The sequence below is a fragment of the Molossus molossus genome, unplaced genomic scaffold, assembly GCF_014108415.1.
Source record: "Molossus molossus isolate mMolMol1 unplaced genomic scaffold, mMolMol1.p scaffold_m16_p_26, whole genome shotgun sequence".
NCBI classification, from domain to species: Eukaryota; Metazoa; Chordata; class Mammalia; order Chiroptera; family Molossidae; genus Molossus; species Molossus molossus.
In genome coordinates, this window is record NW_023425362.1 from 3,407,325 (window position 1) to 3,425,102 (window position 17,778).

The following is a 17,778-nucleotide window of genomic DNA, read 5'->3' on the forward strand; positions in this document are numbered from 1 at the left end:
AATCTCTCGGCTCACGTTCAGGACCGTGCCGCAGACTGAAGAAGTGCTCACAAAGACTTGGTCGACGAGGGTGGAAGGTTCTGGATTTGCCGAGTAGAGAGTCCATTTATCCACAACAGCTCAAGTGGCAGCAAGTCAGATCTCCCTGGTGCAAATACTTACAAAGGAGTTTAGCAGACAGACGAGCGTGGCTAAGAATAGCACCAACATGGACACGAGCCATGCCCAACCCCACAGCCTTTTCTCTGATCGGCCACTGCCGCCGAGAATGCTCTTAAAGGAGGAGGTTGTGATTTTCCTTTTTGGGGGACAGATTATAAAAGAAATAGAGGAGAGATGAAGAAAACTAAAAGGCATAGTCAATGTTTTCCAACGAACACACACGTAGGAGGTCAGGGCAATGTTCCCTCGGGTCAATGAACATCTCTCTCTCTTTTTTTTTTCTTTATTAATTTTTAGAGAGAGAGGAAAGGAGAGGGAGAGATGGAAACATCGATGAGAGAGAACATCGATTGGCTGCCTCCTGCATGCCCCCCACTGGGGATCGGGCCCACAATCTGGGCATGTGTCCCCACCGGGAATCGAACTGGCGACCTCTGGGTGCAGGGTCGACGCTCTACCACGGAGCCACACTGGCTAGGCAATGTCTCTTAATTTTTATCTGTTTCCCCTTTTCTGCAGTAGCTGCTACTTCTTGGGGCTGAGAAGCACCGGTCACAGTCAAGGTGACCAGTGGTCAGGGCGACTTGAAGAAGGAGCCATTTGCCTGCACCCAAATGAGGGTGTCCTCGGAGGCAAGGCACGGGGCTTGGCCTTGGGGAGCCCTGGTCTAGTTGGCTAGCATCCGGGCAGCAACAAAACGGGTGTTGTCATAGAGACGGGAGTGCAAAGAAGTGGGGTTCACGTGGCCTGAGGGGTGCGGAAAGGCATTACCTGGACACAGAGGTTGAGCAAGGCCCTGGCAGGTGCCCAGGTGAGGGGAGAAGACACTGTTTTGCGGCAAAAATCGGATTCCCAAACTCCCTTCCCATGTTGGCAAGATGCCCCAGGGCAAACTACTGGCCAGTGTTAACTGCTCATCACCCCGTTCACTCCCGTCCATACTCAAAGCCAGTGAAGACTTGGCCCTCAAACACATCGGTCAGCTAGTCATAAGCATTCGGAATATAAACACTCGAGAGACAGCCCCAGCTCTCTGAGGTCACACTGGGGAAGAGGAAAGTGAACTTTGAGGTGGCCCATTTCACAGACTGCCAGGGGTCCAGCCTTTCTGAAACTAACTGGCGATCTGAAGCTGTGGGCTGGGAACGTTAGAACCTCCTGAGTGAGATCCAGTTGGCCCCGGGCAAAACCATGAGAAACCACAAAAATTTTCCACTGTTTTTACCAAACTCGACCTTCCCTTATCTACAACTTGACCCGGGTTCTGAGGGCCGGAGCTCAGCTCGCCTGCATGTCTGCAGGGGGACGCGAGACCAAGCCGTCTGGTCTCCCCGCTGCTCAGGTTTTCCAGAAGAAATGCGACCGACAAGTTTTATAAACGGCACCCAGACCAGGCAGCCCCCCTGCAGCCAGGTGCCGCCAAATGAGCAGGGGTCAGGGGCGGCTGGAGGAGCTGGGGTACCCCGTCCCCTCTTACCGGGCGCCCCCCGACTTGTCCGCGTGTGACCTGCAGCCACTGCGCATAGAAGCGAGGCCTGGGAAAGTGTAGAAGCTCCTGGAACCAACTGCGGTCCCAGCTTCCGACCTGGCGGAGGTTCCGCAGGATTCTGAAGGGCTGACAAAGAACACTCGAGCCCTTGGCGGTTAGCACGTCAGCCCGTGGACCAAGGACCGAAGGGTCTTGGGTTCGATTTCAGTCAAGGGCATGTACCTGGGTTGCAGGTTCGATCCCTGACCCCAGGGTTGTGCGGGAGACAATCAACTGATGTGTCTCTCACGCTGATGTTTCTCTCTTACACTCTCTCTCTCCCTCCCTCCCTTACACGCTCTCTAAAAATTAATTAAAAAATAACCTCGGGTGAGGATTAACAAACATACAAACAAACAGAAAACCAGCCAAACGCCGCTGCCTAGAATCCGCAGCACACGGACTAGCGCTCACCCCGCCGCTGTGCGTCTGATTGGGCTAAATTCGCGGGAAGAAGCCATGTGGACATTTCTATGCTATTGTGACACATGAGTGAGGGGTCCCTGCCCTTCTGCCGCAAGCAGGGGCTGCTTGCAGCTGACAACTGTGGCCTGTGCTGGCGTCGGCCAGCCGGGACCTACGTTCCGAGCTGCCTTGACAGCTCGGTGGGCGGCGGGTGGGGGAGGTTCTGCACAGCCCCTGCCACCGTTGTTCACCTGTGCCTTTCCTTGGGAAACCTTTGTTTCTTCTTACAGACCCAGTCAAGGGAACTTCAACTGGACTTTTAAGAAAGAAAATGCCCTGCCCTGGCCGGTTTGGCTCAGTGGTTAGAGCATCGGCCCACGGATGGGAGAGTCCCGGGTTTGGTTCCTGCTGAGGGCATATACCTTGGTTGTAGTTTGTCCCTGGCCCCAACCGGTGTCGTGTGGGTGGCAACCACTCGATGTGTCTCTCTCACATTGATGTTTCTCTCTCTCTTCCTCCCTCTCTCCCTCCCGTGATATCTGAAGATGAATGCAAGTGTTCTCGGGTGAGAATAAAAAAAACAGGAAACGCCCGATGTAACCAAAGCTGGTGGCTTACCATGGAGGGTCTTCATTAAACCCCATCTGAGAACATACATTCTTACGTTCTGAGAGGCCCTAGAGCATGGGGGGAAAGGCAGAGAGTCTGGCCTTGGTCCCCTGCCACAACCCCCATCCCCCCCAAATTCTGGTGTTGCTACTACTGGTGTGTGACCTCAGCGCCATTATGCAGCCCCTCCATGCCTCAGTGTCCCCGCCAGCCATGTGTGTTCCCGGACTCTGGCTCTCCGCCTGGCCCTTCCCATCTGCATGTCAGTGACCCGGTGGCCACAGGTCAGGCCAGGCTGGTATGACTGCCAGCATCTGTCCCCTGTGGCCTGGCTCGGTGGGAGTCAGCGTCCTCGCTCCTGGGAAGCAGTGATTAGCGGGCATTTATCAGCTGGGTCCCTGGTCGCGTCTTAGTTTCCATGACTAGTATTTTCCAGACTCGACCCTGAACTACATGCTAAGGTCGCTTCTTGAGACAGAACAATAGCAGCACATTCCTGCTTGGGTGGTTTGAAGTCAGGTCACACTCCCAGGCTATCTATCAGTTAGGAAAATAAACACAGGCGCCCCCACTCGCCCCCTCCACCCCCCAAGGAGGGGAAGGCGGGATGTGAACCTGAACACAATGCTTTGCTTTTTCCATCCTGTTCTGGGGGATAAAGAGTCACTTGCAAGGTGGGGTTACCCAGAGGAAAATCAGCCAACTTGCCCCCTGACCCATGGGAAAAGGACAGACAGGTCACTTTGTGGCTGGAGGTGGGGACGGGGCCCATGAACCGCTGCTGCAGGACTTGGTCCTGTCTGGTGGGTGGCAGGTTGGTCTCCGAGGACCTGTAGGTGGCACCCCGAAATCCTGGCTCCTGCACTTTCCTCTGATAGAACGCCTCTCTCCCACACTTCTCCTCCTCTTCTCTCCTGCCTTTTAGGAAACATACTTGTTCCTTTATTTCTTGCTGCTGACCACTGGGGTCAGGACCTTCCTCCTGTCCTGGGAGTCCTTTCTCAGTGTGTTCTATTCTTGTTTGATGAACGCATTATCTCCTCCAGTCTTGCTAAGGATCCTGATGGGAGGCTTCTGAGGTCGTTGTAGCTCTCACCCGTTCCCTTGATGCTCTGCTACTTCAGGATTCTTTATTTTCTCTCTGTTGTCTTTAGTCTCCAACGTCAGACGCTTTGCCCTTCGGCTGTTCCACACTTTCCAGGGAGGCACACGCCAGCTGGGGGGAGCCCTGTGCGGGGGGCAGGGCTGCATGGCGGCTGCACTTCGGGGGGACCAGGCAGCCCCCTACGTGTCAGGATATGGAAGATTGGTCTTTAGAGACCAATGCGGGGGGCAGGGGCAATGCCTAACCACCTGGGGTTCTCAGGAGTGGGTGACTGAGTATTCTAGAAACCGACTTTTGGATTTATCTTGGGAGACCCGCATCCAGGAGAGGATTCTGGTTGCCGGGCTGTGGACCCTGCTCCTCTGTCTAGGTAGCAAGGGTGTCACACAGGCTGGGCCCCACACTGACACACACTCTTCATCTGGCCACCCGGCCATTCAGGGAGTTACACCGGGAGCGGAGGGACCTGGGGACCCCCGGCCGCCTGTGCCGCTCCTGCACAATGCCAACCTCTTTGCTGGTTTCCTCCTTTGTCTGCTGTGCGGATCCCTCCCAGACCTCCCCCACCAGCACTTCCTCAAGGACAGACCCCGTGTGATTCCCGCTAATTGTGATTTACCTCATTTGCATGTGGCTTTTTCATTATAATTCCATGAACCTCTGTGGCTGTGTTGCCAGGCAACCGAGAGCAGACTGGCTTGCTGGCTCCCTAGCTGGCTGTCAGGGAGACCCTGGCATCTCCGGGCCAGCTGCCGCTGTGCCGTGGCCCCGAGAAGCACCTTCTGCTCATATCCGTTTCTCTGCACGGTCTGGGTGACTTCTACTTACGTGTGCCCCAGACTCCCTCAATGTCTCCTGGCAAACTCAGAGGTTGCAGCCCTCCTCGGGTGCAGTGAACTCTGTTCCTATTATCTCTGCCCCCACCCCCCATGGGGCCACCTCGGGGGTTCTTGTGATGCTTCATGAGACTGTGCATGAGGCGCTGAGCACTGGGGTCCCCAGGACTGGCTCTAGCAGTTACCTGTGTTATGCTCCAAGCGCCCCGCTCTGTCCCGGGACCGCAGTGCATGTCTGTGGGCACATCTCTCTGCCGTTCTCCCTGCACTGGGCACCTGGGCGGCTACGGCTTCCCTCCTCTCGTCCCTCCAACTTTTAAACTGGAGCCACACTCAGTGGTTAAGCGTCGACCCTGCACCAAGAGGTCACCGGTTCGATTCCTGGTCAGGGCACATGCCCAGGTTGTGGGCCCCATTCCCAGTGGGGGGCACACAGGAGGCGGCAGATCAATGTTCTCTCTCATCGACTCAGACCGCAAGTAACCCCCTAGGGTGGTCTGAACCTTCAGTCCCTAACTGAAAGCAAGTCATGGCTGGGAGTCACGTTCTAGGGTTGCTGCTCCCCTGACAAAGGTCAATCTTCACCTTCCATGAGCCTGTCTGTTGTCTTTTCCCATCTAAGATAACACCCTGGAAGGCAGAGTAATCCCCGTTTCCAGACCCCTCAGGTACACCCTCCCAGCAGAGCAGAGACACAGCCCCTCACTGTTATCTTGTTGCTACGCATCATCTCTGTGCTGTACCTGTTCATTGTTAACTGCCCTCTGCCCACCCATGTGAAGTGTGTCTATCATTTTACTTCTTATCCAATCCCAGCCCCGGCGTTGCTTTCTCCCACCCCCTGGATCTCTCTCCAGTGGGTTTTCTGTAACCCTCCCCCTCCGCCTCCTCCTTTGAGTCTAAAGTGTGAACTAAGCTGTCGGACTGCCATTCTCCGGAGCGTTTCCTCAGCCCGCGGAGATTCGCTTCCCAGCGATTGTCGCCAGTTTGGCTCAGATAAAGGATAAGACTTTTTCTCAGGCTGGGCCAGTGAGACGCGGCCTGCCTGACCGCTGCGCGGACGTCCCTGCATGTCCCCTTCCCGACTTTGACAGAGAGGGAGTGGGGGGGCCCTATAATAACTATTCATGTGACGATGGAGTATAAAAGAAGCGAAGTAAGCCAGTCGGGGAAAGACAGGCACCACGTGGTCTCCCTCATGTGTGGAATCTAATGAACAAAATACGCTGACAATCAAAATAGATCCAGAGACATGGAAGGAGGGTACAGACTGACAAACCGCAGAGGAAGGGGGCGGGGGGCAGGAAGAGATAAACTAAAGACCTTCTATGCGTATATGCATAACCAGTGGACACAGACAACAGTGTGGGGAAGGCAGGAGGGGGGTGGGAGCAGGGAGGAGGGGGTCAATGGGGGAGCAAAGGGGGGACCTCTTTCACCAACAAAGATAAAAATAAACAAATAAATTGTAGATTGATTTCTTTTTTTTAAAAGGTCCCATTTTAAAACGCTGAACTCATTAACACCTTGCGGGGCGGGGAGAGGATTTAAACAAGAAAGAAAGAAAAAGAAACTCTGCCTTTTATTTATTTATTTATTTATTTATTTATTTACTTATTTACTTATTTATTTTCTTTATTGGTGTTTTTTCTTCTTAGAGAGAAGAAGGGAGAAGGAGAGAGAGAGATAGAGGATCGATGAGAGAGAACATCGATTGACCGCCTCCTGCATGCCCCCCACTGGGGACCAGGCCCACAACCTGGACATGTGCCCTGAACTGGCAACTTCTTGGTGCAGGGTCGATGCTCAACCACTGAGCCACACCGGCCAGACAGAAAATCTGCCTTTTTTTGTTTGTTTGTTAATCCTCACCCAAGGACACTTTTCCACTTCTTTGTTCAGATAGAGTGGGAGGGAGAGAGAGAGAGAGAGAAACATTGACGTGAAAGGGACACACTGAGTGGCCGCCACCTGCACGACCCAACCAGGGCTGGGGACAAACTGCATCTGAGGCACACGCCCCTAGAGGGAACGGAACCCGGGTCTCTCCGGACCGCAGGCCGACGCTCTAACCGCTGAGCCAAACCGGCCAGACAGAAAGTCTGCCCTTTAATTCCAGCTCAGCTTCTTCCCAGCTTTGTGACCTTGGCCGAGTCGCGTGACCAGTGTGGGGTGTCACTGTCTCACCTCCTGCTCAGACTCCAGTGGGTTCTCAGCCAGAATCAGCTTCAGACCCCTGCATGGCTCAGAGAGAGAGCTCGTACTAAATGGCGAGGAAGCCCCGGGTGCCAGCCGACCCCGGAATCGCCGCAGCGCAAGGCCTCCTGCCTGCGTCCCCTCGATCCCCGGAAACAGAGCCGGGGGCTGAGGGACTTGTCCAGACCCACACAGCTGTGACGGCTGCGGGGACTCAGGTCCGCCTCGCCCCGAGCCTGTGTTGTCAGCTGGTGGCAGCCTGCTCACAGCCATTCACACCACTTGTGCTGTGTCTCCCTCGAGACATCGCGACTGTGCACAACAGCTCGCTACATCACACACACACACACACACACGCGCGCGCACACACATGCGCGGAAGGAAAGAAAGCGGAGAGAGGACTCTCTCAAGGATGCGAGGAAGTCGCCATCGGGTGTGCTGGGAGTGGCGCTCGGACCAACGACGTGGCCGCAGGTCATACTTTTTGGTTTTTTATTGTTTTGCTCCATGTATCCCTCCCGCGATCAAGCGTGATTAGTGAACTCCAAGTACTCACAACCCGACGGCCACACATCAGCTTGGCCGAGTCCGCTGACCCGGGAACCTTGAGTGCCCCCGAGTCACTTCCAGGTGCTGGGGAGGAGACGGAGCCCCGGCACCGGCCGCCAGGGCAGCGCCCCGCAAGGGAGCGGGAGCTGGGGCTCTGGGAGTAGTTCGCAGACGCGAGCAGGCCTGGCCGCAGGCTTCGCTGATTCGTTACAGCCCGTCCGCAGAGTGTGGGGGTTCGTTTTGCTCCATGGGGTCCCAGAAAAGGAATTCAAGGGCACGACCTTCGCCTCTGCCCTGCTCCCTGGCCCCCACCGAGAAGCCAGGGCAGCTCAGGCTGGGGAGGGGCACACCTGACACCTTGACCACACCCATCGGCACGCCCAGCCTCTGCAAAGAAGGGCACAGGGCTTAGACATCTCATTTCAACATCTTCCGTCATTATTTCCACTCGAGACGGTTCCCCTACTTACACCTCCGCCCATCAGACCTGGGTAAGCACCTGGGACCCTCTTTCCACGAACGGTGTGAATGTGGCCAGACCTGGGCATCCATTTCCTCACTCGTCAAATAGGTATTTTTAAGAAAGAGTAACCTGGGCCCCGGCCAGTTTGGCTCAGCAGTTAGAGCGTCGGCCCGGGGACCGAAGAGTCGCGGGTTCGATTCCAGTCAGGGCACCTACTTTGGTTGCGGTTCGTCCCCAGCCCTGGTCAGGGTGAAGCAGAAGGCAACCAGTCTATGTGTCTCTCTCACATCGATGTTTCTCTCTCTCTCCCTCTCTCCTTCCCAGTCTATCTAAAGATGAATGGAAAATCCTCCTTGGGTGAGGATTGAAAAAAACAATAAATAAATAAAGAAAATAAAGAAAGAAACTTGGTGAGGGTGAGAGATGACATGCGTGGGGCCCACATGCCCACCGTCACTGCTCTGACCACCCGCACTGCTGTGACAAAGGCCTGTGCCACTGAGCGCCGGCTGGGTGCTTTGTGGGCGACAAGGGAAACAAGGCAAAGATGCAGAATCCTTCCTCCAAGGAGCCAAAAGCGGCTGTGAAGACTTGACTTGACACGGGCACCACAGGACAAACGGGGTAAAAGTGCTCCCACCAGAGCAGGGCTTTCTGCTCGGCCTCCTGAACGTGAAACCCAGCCCACGCCTGGCACCTGGATTCCTCAGCTCTGGTAGCCCCCAGACTGCTTTCCTGGGGACCACGCCAGCCCGCCCTTGTCTAACTTCGGAGAGGGGCGGGCATGCCACTGAGGACGCATTTCTCACACACATGTTCCACCCCGGGCCTGGCAGCCTTTGCCAAACATGACAGGTACACGTCATCCAGCCGGCACCGGCACCCCCGGTATCCAGGCTGCTCACCTGTGCAACTCCCAGAAAACACCCGGCTTGTCTCCACCAGGGCCAGGATGAGAGAGGAGGGCACCAGGCGGCCCACCCCCTCCAGGGAGGACACGGCGGAGAGCTGTGGAGAGGACGCAGAGGAGACTCGGTCCATGAACGCAACTGAGTGCCCAGGTCTCGCTGGGCCCAGAGGTCGGCCAGGGACAAAGCAGAGGGGCCCAAGCCTTCCGGAAGCTTCCAGTCCCAAGGAGGAAACACCTATCCATTACGGGAGACTCACTATCGATCATACAAAGGATGGTAAGTTCTAGAGAGAAAACGACGACAGGGTATGACAAAAGCTTATATAGGGTACTTGATTTACATGTGGAGAGGGACCAAAATGGAGGCCTTAAAAGGAGTATTTAACTCCTGGCCGGTAGCTCAGTTGGTTGGAGCGTCGTCCCAACAGGCCAGGGTTGCTGGTTCAATCCCCGGTCAGGGCGCATACGGGAGTCAGCCAGAGATTGCATGGGTAAGTGGAACGGCATGTCAATGTTTCTCTCTCTTAAAAAAAAAAGAATCAATCAATAAAACAATGTAGAAAAAGAAACATTTAAAGTAAGACCTGCAGGAGTGGGAGCGGGCCGGGCCCAGGGCGAGGACAGGCATGTTCACCGAGGTGACAGCATCAAGGACTCCAAGGGGCGAGAGTCTGGGACGCATGAGAGACTGACGGGAGGTTGATGCACGCAGCCCCAGCACTGGAAGCGAGGGACAGGGCACCCGATAAACACGACACCCCATCTGTCACCTGCCAGGGGTGAGCGCCATGTGGGGACCTGAAAGTCCCTTTCACTCTGAGAACCTTGCTCAGGGTGACGGGTCAGGATCTGATCCTGCCGGCAACCACTTAATTTATTATTATTATTATTATTTTTTATCCTCTCCTGAGGACATTTTTGCATTTATCTTTATCTTCAGATAGAGCGAGAGTGAAATATTAATGTGAGAGAGACACATGGACTGGCTGCCACCCGCAGGACCCCAACCAGAGCCGGGGACAAACTGCAACCGAGGTACGTGCCCTTAGCGGGAACCGAACCCAGGTCTCTCCAATACACAGGCCGACGCTCTACTGCTGAGCCAAATTGGCCAGGGCAGCAACCACTTAATTCTAAGAACTTTGGTTCCCTGGCTGTCGGGTGGAGCGGATCACAGTCGCCTCCGAGGGTGGGGCTCCGAGCGGGTGGAGAAGTGTGTGGGATGTGCCCAGGATGGTGCTGGGCATATGGCAAGCCGGTGTCCCTGTTCCAAACACCCCGCCCCCCTCAGCTTGGGACCCAGGTGTCCAGATAAAAGGGCCATTGACTCAGCAGCAAGCACGGCTTCCTCAGACCTGGGTGAGGGGAAGGGGGTATTATTTATTGGGGCCCTTTTGGAATTCCCCCCAGAAGACAACATCCAGAGGGTGTGGGGACTCTCCCTGCCCCTGCTCAGAGAGAACCAACAGACAAGCTGGAAGGAAAACTGTTTTTAAAAAGACAGTACAGCCCTGGCCGGTTTGGCTCAGCGGTCAGAGTGCCAGCCTCCGGACTGAGGGGTCACAGGTTCGATTCCCGGTCAAGGGCACGTACCTGAATTGCAGCCTCAGTCCCTAGCCCCAGTCGGGGTCATTCAGGAGGCAGCCAATCATTGCGTCCCTCTCACACCGAGGTTTCTCTCTCTCTCTCCACCCCCTTCCACTATGTTTCTGTCTAAAAACCAATGGAAACATACCCCCGGGTGAGGATTAGCAGATAAATAAATAAACACAAGGGCAGTGTAAATGCCCACGTGCTGCAGCGCCTCCGCCAAGACTGCAGGGCCACGCGGCAGACGGCCTGGCCCCCAGCGGGACACGCAGATGTGTGGAGCAGCTCGTGTCTGGAATCCGTGACAACGGGGTGGCATCTTCCCTGGCTGAGGAAAAGGACCACGGCAAGCAGCCCTGCCAGCCTTCTCGGAGAAGCTCTTCAGGGACGAAGGCCGAGCAAAACTGTGCAGCAAAAGCACGGGGAACCGGTCTCCGCAGAGCGAAACCACAAGCAAGCCCACGGACGCCCCTCGGGAAAGTGACCCCGAGGAGCCCTGGACCGCAGGAAGGGGCGAGGGGCATGGAGAGGGTAAACAGTGGGCAATGCCAACTATGCAGAGCACTGGGAAGTGACTGAGTGCTCAGCATGCCCTCGATGGCCCCAGGGCAGCACAGGGCTCCGTGGGGCTCGGGAACCTGTATCAGAGCAGCCCAGTGCCGGAGCAGGTCTCAACAAGGCGCTGAAGTCACAGAGCGTGTTCTCCGACCACAGTGCAATTAAAGGAGAAATGAGTAACAGCCGGGTGATTGGAGGATCCCCAAGTGTCTGGAAATTAAGCAACACACCTTGGAATAAGCCATGGGCCAGAGAAGAAAACACAATGGCTATTAGAAAATATTTTGAACTGAATGACTATGAAAATAAACACCTTGAAACTTGGGAGAAGTTGCTAAAGTTCTTCAGTGGGAATTTTCCGTTTTCAATGCATGGATTAGACAATAAGAAGGTTGAAAAGCAATGATCTAAGCTTCCATCTCATAAACCTGAAACAACAACAAAAACAATAAATTAAACCGAAAGGAAGGATATAATCAAGAGTAGAAATCAGTGAACTAGAGAGTAGCTGTACAATGGAAAAAATTATAAAGCCAAATGAGGCGATCGAAACGAATAATAAAATTGATAATCCTGCCCAACAAAATAATCCAATTAAGACTGTCAAGAAAAAGAAACAGAAAAAAATAACCCCCACATTTTTCATCCCAATATCGGAAATAAAAAGGGGACATTACTGCAGGTCCCAATAATATTCAATGATATTTTAAGTGTAATAACAAGATATTATGAAATCTTTATGCCAATAAAAGTGACAACCTGGATAAAATGAGCACATCCTTTAAAAACTACAATTTTGCTAAACTAATACAAGAAGAAATGGAAAATCACAAGAATCTTATATTGTTAAAAACAAATCCGTAATTAAAAATGTTTTCTCAAAGAAAACTTCAGACTCAGATAGCTTCATGGGTAATTTTGCAAACACTTAAGGGAGGAATAATACCAATTTTATACAAACTCTTATAGAGAACAGAGAAAAAGAAAACACCTCCCAACTTATTTTATGAGGCCAGCAAAATCCTGATATTAAAACTTGACAAGGACATTATACTATCAGTAATTTAAAAGCTTATATCTCTCATAAATAAGGATGAAAAATATTAAACAAAACATTAATAAACCTAATACAGAGGTATTACAAAAGGATACTACTCCATCACCAAGTAGAGTTTACTCCAGAAATGAAAGGTTGGTTTAACATTTGTAAACAAATCAGTATAATTTGACATAGTAACAGAATAACAAAGAAAAAAAATCTGATCATGCCCATTGACGCAGAAAAATATTTGATAAAATTCAACACTTGTTCATGATAAAAACTGTCCATCAATTAAGAATAAAAAGAAGCTCCCTTAATCTAATAAAGGGTATATATTTAAAACTCTGCTATTAATGTAAATGAAATGATTAAGCACTTTTCCATTGTTGTCCACTATCACCACTTCTGTTCAACATGATACTAGAAGTCCTAGCTAGTGCAATAAGGCAAGAAAAAGAAAATGTATAAATATTAGGAGAAAGTAAAACTATTTTTATTTTAAGATGACAAAATTATCTACATAGTAAACCCCTAAGAATCTATAAACTGTTAAAATTAATAAATAAATTTAGCAATATCACTGGATAAAATAACATATAAAATTAACTTTATTTCTATATAACAGCAACAAATGGGTAGAAAATAAAATGAAAAACAAATTAAAATAACAAAAATAGAAAACACTTAGGAATTACTCTTTTGAAAGATGTGCAAGACCTACACTGAATACTATAAAACATTTCTAAGAGAGAATAAGGAAGACCTAAATAAATGGAGAGCTATACCACATTTATGGGTTGGGAAGTTCAATATTGTATGATACCAAGTTTCTCAAACTGATCTATAAATTCAGTGTAATCTCAATAAAAAAATCCCAGCAGTGTTTGTAACTGGTATTGACAAACTGATTTATATGGAATTGAAAAAACCTAGAGCGACCAGGATAATGCTGAAGAAGCACAAAGTTGGAAGACTGACTCTAGTAGCTATTAACACCTATTACAAAGCAACCATAATTAATCAATGGTAATTTAGCAGTGTGACATTGCCATTACAGTAGACATCGACCAATGGAATAGAATAGGGCTCAGAAACAGACCCACACATACTTAGCCACTTAATTTACAATAAAAGAACTTAAGCAAGACAGCAGAGAAAAGGATGGTTTTGTTGCTAAGTGATGCTGAATTGGATATCCATGAGGAAAAATAAATAAATCTTGACCCCTACCTTGCAGCATCCACAAATAGTAATTCATGAGGAACTAATGAGAATTCCTAATGAGAAAGGTAACACAATAAAGCTTCCAGAAGAAAACATAGGAAAATATCTTCATGACTTTCAAATAAACAAAGATTTCTTAAACAGGACATAAGAGCCAGGAAACCTAACACAAAAAACAAACACACCAAACAGACTGATATATTGCACTTCATCAAAATCAAGAAATTCTGTTCATCAAGAGAAACCAATTAAGTGAATGAAAATACAAGCTGCAGCCTGGCCAGGTTGCTCAGTTGATGAGAGCATCATCCTGATACGCCAAGATTGCGGGTTCGATCCCCGGTCAGGGCACATACAAGAATCAACAAGTGCATCAGTAAATGGAACAACAAATTGATGTCTCTCTCTCTAAAACCAATTAAAGATGAAGATGAAGATAAAGAAGAAGGGGGGGGGCAGCAGCAGCCAGATACAGAAGAGTACATACTACATAATTCCATTTATATGAAGTTTAAGAATAAGTAAAATTGTGACAAGAGTGCCTCCTAGAGGCTGGGCACAAACAAAAAGGGTCCATGGGGAGCCTTTTGGATGCTGGAGATGTTCTATATCTGGATGGTGATTACATGAGTGCATATAAATATAAACATTCCTTCAGCTGTACACTTAAGACTTAACCCACATCACCATGGGTCTATTAAACCTCACCTAAAACAACAACTAAGACCCAAGTCTAGAAATCACCCTTTAAAGCTATTATTGTAGCTGAAAAAAACTTCTTCTATGAGCCGATTGAGTATTTTATTGTAATATTGTTTATATTCTTATAGGAAAACAGCTCCATTCTGGCCCCCGCAGGTACCCAATGTAGGTCACATGGGCAAGACTTCAAGCACAGCTCGTCTGTCTTGGTCTTGTGGTCCTCCTGGACCATGAGATCTTGGAAGACTTCTGAGGAGCTGCTACAAGGCCATTCCTCACTCTCTTCTCTGTCCGCCAAGGAGGCTGCCAGTTTCTGAAGCATTTGGACATCCAGTTCCTCGCCACGTCTGGGTTCTGATGAGGTCTGAGATGTTCTGCCTCATCCCTCAGGGTGCAGCTACCGACCAGAAAGCCACTAAGCTGTGGTCTAGGATGGGCTCCTTGAAACAGGCAGCCTGGCATTCGCGTTGCTGTCACTGGCCCTTGCGGCTGTTGCTTTCGCTGTCTAATCTAAAGAGGGCCCGTTGTTTTCACCCCTGGTTCTACTGGGCCTGGGCCTCGCCTTGCCTTGTGCTGGCCAACCCTTAGCTGTAGAAAGTGGTCGTTTGTATTCCCGGAGAGAAGGGGCTGAGAAAGCAAGCTGGCATTCCCTGCAAGCGGGCTGTGCTGGCCCTGCGAGGAGGCTGCACACACAACTCAGACACGTGTTATGGGTGCGCCCTCGGTCACTGTGGCCCATGGTCCTTCCTCTGTGTATTTAACACTTTGTTTGCAACGCTTCCCTCTCCTGTTGTTTGGGCAGCAGCCTGGCGTCTGGCTACATGAATATCCAAGTCAAATCCTTAGGAATTAGGCTTTCCGACTCTGCAGGACGCCAGCCAGAGCAGTTCCGAGAGGCTGTCAGCACTGTCCCTCACAGGCCGCCTTCTCCAGGGTGGAGGGCAGCTGGAAGGGTCGGGCACCATGAGCGGCCTGGCGTCTAGCTGCTAGAATAGTGTTTCCCAGATGCTGATGGGGAGGAGGAGGGAAGAGGGGACTGGGTATCTGGAACATGCTAGGAACTTTCATGAACAGCATCCTGTTCCTGTTCCCTGCACCAGGCTCAGAGAGGTTTAGCAACTTGGTCACATCACACAGCTTGTCAATAGCAGAGCCAGGCCATCTGGCTTCGCAGTCTGAGCCCTTCACCATCACCCTTTGGCTGTTATTAGAGTCAGTTGCTAAAGAAACTGTGTCCCTGACCAGCCTCAGGGTTGAGGCGGCCTCTGTCCACCTTTAGTAAAACCGCCCCCAGGGTTGTCTCCAGAGACCACAGCGAGTGCGCCCGAGGTCCCGGCCAGAGGAAGCCTTTCTCTGGGCCCCCATCTGTCACCAGCCACAGTTAAAGCACCCGGCTGCACAGCCCCCCTCCCGACTTCCTCCTCTCCGGACTTGCTTCTCTCTCGTTCCTCAGCGCCCCTCCCCCAACCGGCTGACAAGCAAAATTGTGGATGATGATATAATAGGACTAATAACGGGGAAGCAGTGTGAATACCCGGAGGCCAGAGATAAAATAAAGCGGTGATGACAGTCGCTGTGGCCGCTGAAAGATACATTTACGGTGTTCCTTTCCAGCGCGGCCTGTGGGCCGGGGGCAGGGGGCGGGCTGTGCTCCCGCGGTGGCCTGTGTCCTTGCTCAGCAAACACCCCTCTGCTCTGGGGCAGCCCTGGCGGGCTGTGGGGCTGCGGCCGGTGGCGAGTCAGCATGTGCAGGACGGGTGGCTCCCTGGAGAGCTCTAGGACACAGTTCACTGTGGCAGGAGGGAGGGAAATCACACTGGGAAGTGACTACGTGATCCCTCCACCCGGACAAGAGCCGAGGGCGGCCCAGGGCACGTTCCCTCACACAGTGTCCCAGTGTTCCTGTATTTGTTGTTGCTGTTCATCCTCACCCGAGATACTTTTCCACTGATTTTTAGATAGGGAGGGAGGAGGGCGGGAGGGAGGGAGCGAGGGAAACATCCATGTGAGAGACGCATCGACTGGGTGCCTCCTGCACCACCCTGACCTGCAACCCAGCTACATGCCCTTCACTGGGAACTGAACCTGAGACCCTTTGGTCCAAGGGTCGACGCTCTAACCACTGAGCAACTGGCCAGGGCTCCAGTGCCCATTTTCAGACTTCTTTTTCTTTTACTAGCCCTTTTAAAAAAGTATTATTATTGCCCTGGCCAGTTTGGCTCAGCGGTTAGAGCGTCCACCTGCGGTCCGGAGAGACCCGGGTTTGGTTCCCGCTAAGGGCATGTACCTCGGTTGCAATTTGCCCCCGGCCCTGGTTGGTAGTGCGGGTGGCAGCCACTCGATGTGTCCCTTTCATGTCGATGTTTCTCTCTCTCTCTCTTCCTCTCTCTCCCTCCCACTCTGTCTGTACAAAAAATGGAAAAATGTCCTCGGATGAGGATAAAAAAAAATAAAATAAAAAATTATTATTATTGTGGCAAAATATGCATACTATGAAATCGACCACTTTAACCATTTTTAAGAGGACAGTTCAGTGGCACTAAGTCCACTCACACAGATGTGCTGCCTCCAACATCATCTCCAGAACTTGCTCATCTTCCCACATGGAAACTCCTATAAACACTCCCCCACCACCTCCCCCAGGGCTCCTGTAGCCACCACTGTATTTGTTGCTATGAATGTGACTCTTCTAAGTACTACAGAGAGGCGGAATCACACGGCGTTTGTCCTTCTGTGACTGGCCCATGTCCCTGAGCACAATGTCCTCAAAGTTCATCCACATCCCTGTTCCACACTCGCCGGGCGCCGCGTCCCTGTTCCACACTCGCCGGGCGCCGCGTCCCTGTTCCACACTCGCCGGGCGCCGCGTCCCTGTTCCACACTCGCCGGGCGCCGCGTCCCTGTTCCACACTCGCCGGGCGCCGCGTCCCTGTTCCACACTCGCCGGGCGCCGCGTCCCTGTTCCACACTCGCCGGGCGCCGCGTCCCTGTTCCACACTCGCCGGGCACAGTGTCCCTGTTCCACATTCCCTGGGCGCCGCGTCCCTGTTCCACACTCGCCGGGCGCCGCGTCCCTGTTCCACACTCGCCGGGCGCCGCGTCCCTGTTCCACACTCGCCGGGCGCCGCGTCCCTGTTCCACACTCGCCGGGCGCCGCGTGCCTGTTCCACACTCACCGGGCACCACCCTGTTCATTCACCGTCCCGCTTCCTTCCCACGAAAGCCCAGCAGGGGAGTGATTAGGCCCACTCTTCCAACAAGAAAACGGATGACAATGAAGAAAACCCTCAGGAGCATCTTGGCATGAGTTGCAGAAAAGCACCAAATGGGGTTTAGTCCTAAGTGAGGAAAGGGTCCTTGCCCAGTGATGAAACGCCAGCCCAGGCCCTCTGCCTGCCTGGGCCCCGTGTCCCTGCCTGGGCCTTGGCTATTCCTGCGCTGTTGTTTGTATTTCGCAGCTGGATACTGAGATTCACACATAATAAATGTTCCATTGATACTTAGCACACTGAACTGAATGTCATTTGCAAGGAGGAGAGGCTGGCTCCCCAACACCACAGTTGGCCAGCGGCTTAGCGGGAAGCAGTCTGTCCTTCCTGTTTGTGGCGGGAAGAGCCCAGGGGGGCCAGAGCGAGAAGCAGCCCCACTGCGTCCTGCCCTGGCGAGTCCCTTCCTTTCTGAGGCTCAGGCTGTCCTCTGTCAAGTGGTAATCGGACATCAACCTCCCAGGGTTGGCTGAGGTGGCATGTGCCAAGTTGGTGGTATTTCTCCAAAGAGAGTCATCTTGGTCCAGTTGGAAGGCCTTTTCTTTCCCCGTCGCCACGAAGACCGTGCGCACTGGAAGGCCCCCCCGTGAGCTCCTCAGCACTCTCCTGGTGCGCCCACCTGCCTCCCCGAAC